Source organism: Lycium barbarum, chromosome 6 (assembly GCF_019175385.1).
Source record: "Lycium barbarum isolate Lr01 chromosome 6, ASM1917538v2, whole genome shotgun sequence".
NCBI classification, from domain to species: domain Eukaryota; kingdom Viridiplantae; phylum Streptophyta; class Magnoliopsida; order Solanales; family Solanaceae; genus Lycium; species Lycium barbarum.
Window position 1 is genome coordinate 79310695 of NC_083342.1, and position 6693 is coordinate 79317387.

The 6693-nt window shown below is 35.2% G+C and overlaps 1 long non-coding RNA gene across 1 annotated transcript; it reads right to left on the reverse strand.

Moving 5' to 3' along the window:
* Nucleotides 1-318: 318 nt before the first annotated feature.
* LOC132599760 (uncharacterized) lies at nucleotides 319-4324 on the reverse strand. Its single transcript, XR_009566997.1, has 5 exons — nucleotides 4187-4324; nucleotides 3973-4051; nucleotides 2780-2845; nucleotides 1451-1537; nucleotides 319-564 (listed from the first exon to the last, which is right to left on the reverse strand). It is a non-coding gene; the product is annotated as an uncharacterized LOC132599760 (long non-coding RNA).
* Between the last annotated feature and the right edge of the window lie 2369 nt (nucleotides 4325-6693).

Here is a 6693-nt window from a genome sequence, read left to right on the forward strand (position 1 = left end):
TAAAAGCCTTGTCGTTAAAACTTAACGACTGGATTTAAGATCCGGTCGTTAAAGATTCTTTAGCGACAACAAAAAATCCGGTCATTAACCTTCTTTAACGACCAGATTTTCCTTTCACTAAAACTATCATCCGGTCGCTAGAACCTTTATAGACAACAACTGATTTGGTTGTTATACGTGCTTTCAATGACCGAAATTCCTTTCATTAATTGTCCATTGCTTTCTACGATACTGGAATGTTAAATATTATTAAATATAACTATAGAAAATTAAATTTTAGAAAGGAATCATTACTTCATATGCTTTCACACATCCAAATATACCAAATAATCATATCAAATTTCACTGTTAATACAAATAACTAAAGCATTACGTACATTGTCAGAAAACGTATCAATCCAAATTATATGACGCTATTTTATCAACTCCTAGAAAGATAATAGAATTGCGGTATATGTACATAAGACATCTTTAGACCACCACTAATAGAACTTAATTAACTTCTACTTCAACTTGCTTTGCACTTTCTTCGAGGATAGGTTGTTTACACTTCATATTCATGATCTGTCAAAAGAACAAGTTCATTTCAATTTAATAACAAACCTCTTAGTAGCAAATAACAAGTACCCAAACATATGGAACAAGTGGGATTTCTCTACAAGATAATAAAGCACAATAACAGTATAAAGTTTTATGATCCAAGATGAGTTATGACGAATAAATCTTACACAAGAAGTGTAAACATCTTTCAAAGAAGGATGAATTTCTATTTAAAAATATCCTACCAGAAGCAAAAATAAAAAGGATGAGCATGAAAAAGATGTGCTTCTGAATGAACCCATATTCCTCTAGGTGATCAAATGAAATTGTGCACTCTAATTAAGAGAATGGGCAAATTTATACTAAATGATGGTGCTACTCACATTGTTAGGTTAATAAAAGAAGCAAGTGGAAAAAGATTCTTTAACAATCTTATTAAATAAACAACTGGAGCAAATAGATCAAGCTCAGCCATTTTATCATAAGACCCAAACTTCCTTAAAATGCAAATATACCAAAAAAAGGATTAAATTTACTAACTCCCAAGTCATTATCTGTAGAATCATTTCTAATCATTATGTTTTTTTATAAGATCTTCACAATCCAAATGTGACAAGAACATATTTTACAGTATTTGTAAAGGCCGGATAGTGATTACTGCAATTTTAAGTATGGACATAATCACCATCCTTCACGAATAGATGCCGTGAAAAGAAACATTAGTATGACAATTAAAAAATGAGAAAAACACATCTTCTTCATCCGTTTTAAGGAGCCTCCAGTTTTTCAAAAAGTATTTCAACTTCTAAACTGCCCAAAATTTATCTGTCACACCATATTTGCTCTCCATAAATGAAGACAAAATTGCCACAAGAAATATAGAATACTAAAATATGTCAAGAATTTATACCTTATAAGAAGCTTTTTTCTGCTCTGCACTTTCAACTAAATTTTGCCAATGGGAGTCTGTTCTTAATGTGGATACAGAACCAACAACCTAAAATCAAAATGTAGAACTAAGCAGTAAGCAAAGCTTTATAGAAGCTTGTACAAGATTATTGTAACTTTCTGTGCAGCTTCAATAATTTTGTTAACAAGAATAGCTTGAAACTTCCCATAAGGAAGGATAATCACCAAGTTCATAATTATTACACGCTTTCTTTTTCAACAAGCTTATACAACTTTGTGAAGTACTTAGCTGCACTAGTTGAATTTTTTTAATCAAAAAGCATAAACTAGTTCAGTTGAGAAATGGCACACAATAAAATCTGCAACTACATGCACATCCAGTATGTTTTAAGTACCATTGAGAGGATCTAAAAATCTAGGACAAATTTAATATAGGGAAAAGAGTAACAACTCACAACTTCAGTAATTCATTCAGTCTCTACAATCAACAGACATAAAATGTAATTTCATCTACTTCATCTAGTTTGTGTATGGATTAAAATAAATTGAACAATGGTTTGAGCTGGCATATAGGATGTGCCACCCAAGTTTAGAACATGTTAGAAGAAAGAACCAGAGACAGCCACAAACTGTAGGAAACGGAGATCCAACTCCTATCTCCTTTTTATGCTTGATCTTCATTTTGCTTTTATAAGATTCAAGTTATAGTGATGTTTCAATAAAAGAGCCACTGGAGCTAATTATGATCCATGTATTACGCATTGCAAATCGATGGTATACCTCATTTTGGCTAAAATTATTTCCAGAGAAAATGAGAAATTTACTTTATGAAAATGTGATAACTATTTTACGGCTAAATTATCAAACTAGAATGGCAATTTGGGGAGAATTTGTTCAAAGAACTCTTAGGTGAATGTGATAGCTTAAAGTAATTAGGACATGAAGTACAATCTTCTTCAAGGTGAGGAACATAATGGGAAGAAAGTGTAAAATCCTTGACGTCCCAGGCAAGTAGATTTTTCCTGGTGCCTTAAGTAATCTTTTTTCGTTGGCTAGACTCTTGATTCCTAATATTGTAGATTCAACATCTAAATATTGTAGGCAGTATCCACAAAGTAGCAGAAGAAAATAGTTTTAGTAGTTCATCAGTTTTTAAAGATCTAGTAAAAACTATGCAGGTTGGTTTCCCATAATGCTAGTTGATATTGAAGGAAAGAAAATTTTTGTTGCAGAATATAAGAACATCTATAAATTACTTATGCTTAACATATGGATACAAAAACAACCTAGATGAAGAAATTCAGGAGTGCTGACAGTATTCAGGTCATACCTTTTGGTTAGCTTTGGTTGGACGTGTTTAACTGTTGATTTACTTTTCTTCCTTCACGGTCACAATCTGATCAAGTTAACATCAACAAAATCTCATCAAAAGAATGTGTCATCCAACATAGATGTATTGCGGCTTCTTAAATTATAAGCTGTAGAATGGATGGAGTGTTAAATTAGTAGTAACAACAAACAAAATGGCCAAAAAACTAAGATTCAACTTTATAGTGGTGATGGATGCAAAAGCAAGAGTACAATTGATTATACAAAAATGCCTAAAGTCTCAATAATCAACTTATAGTAACACCACTATAAACATTTTCCTACAATTCCATAATTCTCCATTCGTATGGGATAACCGATAATTCACGCCAAAACTCAAATGCTTACTGTAAATAAGCGAGAATGTCAGGAAATAGAAAAGCACAAAGAGATATACCTTCTATTTTTTTTCTTCTACAATTAGATTTTAGAAAAGCATGGATCTCTATGATAGGGAAGGAGATTATCCACAAAAGCTAGAAAACCATCTTATTCAAAAGCTACCAAGTCAAGAACTATAGGATTATAGAAGCTTCTTGAATACCTGCAAAGTCTTCCTTCATAAAAGATTATAAGTAAATATATCAATCTATCACCCCAGTCCATTAGCTTTGAAGAACTTTATGAAGATAGATAATACTACACATGGAGCACATAAATAAATAAATTTTCAGAAAAAAAATCAAAAGTCCATAGTAAATGAATTATACTAGACTCTTGTTATTGTCAAATTTGGAATTCTGAAGATTTTTTTTTAACTTTCTCTTGTTATTTCCTAATAGAAAATCTTAATTGACATTAACAAGATGAACCCATAATTCCCACATATAGGGAATATGTTTTCTTGCAATGTAATGATAATACGGATAACCAACTGAACAATAATATTTAATGATGCATTTTCCTCCTCCACCCATGTTAGCTTGATAAGATGAAAAGTATTTTCGCAAAAATTAGACCAAACACATAATATTTTCCCAGAATGCTTTCTATCTTTTCACAATATATGAAGGCTAATTCATAACAAAATCCAAACACCAATGATTAGATATTCACATGCGCAGTTCCTATGGATATTAATACCAAGAATTCAAACATCAATATGACCAAGAAAGGTCAAATCATAGAACCAACAAGAAAAGAAATCAAAATTACCTTTCTTCCCTACAATTCCAATCTTTTTTCCCTCTACTACAATAATTTCCTCCACATATACCTTCCCATTGCCACCCCTCTGAAAGAATAGAGGAAAAATCACCGACATAGAACTAAAGTTTGAAAAAAAAAAGGTCCGGATTATTCATAATTCACTAATATTATTGAGAAAATAATTCATTTGGAACATTGTTATCTCTTGCATTTGACTTACCCGGGATTTGTGTGGCCATTGTCAACTACAAGCCTATCTGGTGACCCAACGGATAGAGAGAGTGGGCACTGGGAGTTACCACTAAGAAAATAAATGTTGTGTTTGTATGTTAGGGTTTTACTTACTTTAGGATCGAGGGAGTTTGGGAAAAATATTGGGGGAAAAAGTGGCGCCTCTTTTTTTATTTTTTTATTTGGTTCTAACGACGGGCTGTCATAATTTTTAAGCAGCAAATATTATTGTTTCATTTTTTTTAATAAAAATTGAATTTCAACGACGGGAATAAAATCCAGTCGCTGTTAGTGTACTTTTATCGACCGATTTTTTGCCCCGTCGTTAGCCAATGGTCGCTAAAAGTCAAGTTTCTTGTAGTGCAAATTCATCAATTCACCATAACCTAGTGCAGGAACACATCAAAAGGGATTATTTGAGTCAAGAAATTCCTAGAAGGAGGACCTAGGGTTTTGTTGGAGCGAAGCATTTCAACTAAAGGGTTGTTCAATCACCATCCAAGGTATGTTTCATGACCTTATTAAGTTATTTAAGTGTTAGAAACATAGGAAAAGCTTGAATTGTAGGAAGACATAGAAAAATGGGTGAATAGTGCCACCATTGAGTGATGATGGAATTGAATCATATAAGTTGAAGTGTTAAGGTTATGAATATGCTAGAAATGATGATTTTACCATGAAATAAGTATTAAAGGTGTGAAAACACGATGATAAGCTAGGTAGGAAATTATGGAAAAATTGGAGGAAAATGGTGAAATGTGATGAGTCGATATGAATGATGGTTGTTGGTGGTAATGTTGTGGGTATTATTGTGAATGTTGGGAATTGATATAGACGATGGGAAAAGTTGAATAAACAAAGGAAGTCCTGCCCAATTTTCTTTAGAAAATAGCGACGCGTTCTTATAGCCCACTAACTAACGATAATTTGAATTCCCTTATGAAGGTAACGACGCGATATTGCAGAAGAGCAAGTGAACGGTATTTTAGCTAAGCGACCAAGGTATATGAGGCTAGTCCCTTTCTTCAAATGGCATGAATCCCATAGCATAAAAATCCCCTTCTTTCCATGAGCTAATAGATATGATATGATAATGCTAAAGCGATGATTATGTCCTCATTGTCTACACTCACCTCATGTACTAATTCCTTCGAGGTGAGGCAGAATATCAGAAATTGCTCCATAAAGAGATCGGGGGATCACGACCTTACGTCACCCCGGTAGAGTACAAATGATCATGAGCTCACGCATGTATTATGATAAGATAAGCATGTTTTTAAAAGTATATGATGATAAGTATTTTATGTTAAGCATGTCATGATTGCATTTACACCGCGCCTAGTTGGCCGGGCAGACACCGCTTCGGCGGGCGGCTACACGGATACACCATGACCCTCTCAGGCATGGGCAGACACCACTAGTGGGCGGCATGAGATGGTACCCCGGACGCGAGAGGCCTGGACGCGGGCTTATATTATTGGTGATCACACCGTTCGGACATGGACGGGCAGCTTGCATGATATGTATACATGATATGATAAAGAGTATGAGTAAGACAACATGCATCATCCTTCCTATGATTATGATTCAGCTTCACATGTTCACTTTGATGTTCATTAGGTTGTTATTGTTTCTCTCTTCATTATTTATGCCTCTTATACTCAGTATAATGTTCGTACTGACGTCCTTTTCTTTGGACGCTGTGTTCATGCCCACAGGTAGACAGGGAGACGAGCTAGATCCAGAGCCATAGGGGCAGTCAGCTGTTGAGAGCACTCCATTGTTCGGAGGTGCTTGTGATTTCTTTTGTGTATACGTACATATATATATATATATATATATATATATATATATCCATTTTGGGGCATGACGGAGTCTTGTTCCGTCCATTGTATAGCACGTCAGTAGAGGCTCGTAGATGCGCAGTGTGGGTAAAGCAAGTATGTTTCTTGTAAATTATGATTTTCACATATTTCGTCTATAAATTTTGAAAGACATATTTAATGAGTAATTGAGTATTAAGAAGAGCGGTGCTCGGTGGTTAGCCCCGGGTACCCGTCGCGGCCCCTAGCCGGGTCGTGACAAAAGTGGTATCAGAGCAGTTCAGTCCTAGGAAGTGTCTACGAGCCGTGTCCAGTAGAGTCTTGTTTATGGTGTGTAGCGCGCCGCATCAATAAACAGGAGGCTACTGGGCATTTAGGAAAATGACCATCTTTCTTTTCAGAGATCGTGCGATAGAGCCGTGTGTAGGATTTTATTCTCTTCTAAAAGTGCGTTATGATTTCAGAATGCCGCCAAAGGGGAAAGCTACAGCTGCCCAGAAGGGCAAAGCTACGACACAGAAACGAGCAGCAAGAGAGCCTCCGGTGAATGTGGAAGAGGGTGAATCCCAAAATGAGGCATTGCCTAATGTAGAAGGGCAAGGAGGAGCCTCGGCTCCGGTTCCTCCACCAGTTGCTTCGGGTCAACAAGTGACCGAGGCCATAAACTTATTGA